The sequence below is a fragment of the Leuresthes tenuis genome, unplaced genomic scaffold (assembly GCF_036924035.1).
Source record: "Leuresthes tenuis unplaced genomic scaffold, fLeuTen1.0.hap1 SCAF_241, whole genome shotgun sequence".
NCBI lineage: Eukaryota > Metazoa > Chordata > Actinopteri > Atheriniformes > Atherinopsidae > Leuresthes > Leuresthes tenuis.
The window spans coordinates 35,001-35,409 of NW_027325595.1; positions in this window are offsets into that span (position 1 = coordinate 35,001).

Below are 409 nucleotides of genomic sequence, written 5' to 3' on the forward strand. Positions count from 1 at the left end.
GAGTGTGACACCGGGGAGTGCTGCTTAAGTGTGGGGAGGCTGTGCAGGCAGGGAGGCCTGGCTCTTTTACTGAGCATCATGAAGCACCAGGGGGCTTGGGAGAAGAGTGTGACACCGGGGAGTGCTGCTTAAGTGTGGGGAGGCTGTGCAGGCAGGGAGGCCTGGCTCTTTTACTGAGCATCATGAAGCACCAGGGGGCTTGGGAGAAGAGTGTGACACCGGGGAGTGCTGCTTAAGTGTGGGGAGGCTGTGCAGGCAGGGAGGCCTGGCTCTTTTCCTGAGCATCATGAAGCACCAGGGGGCTTGGGAGAAGAGTGTGACACCGGGGAGGGGTGCTTAAGTGTGGGGAGGCTGTGCAGGCAGGGAGGCCTGGCTCTTTTACTGAGCATCATGAAGCACCAGGGGGCTT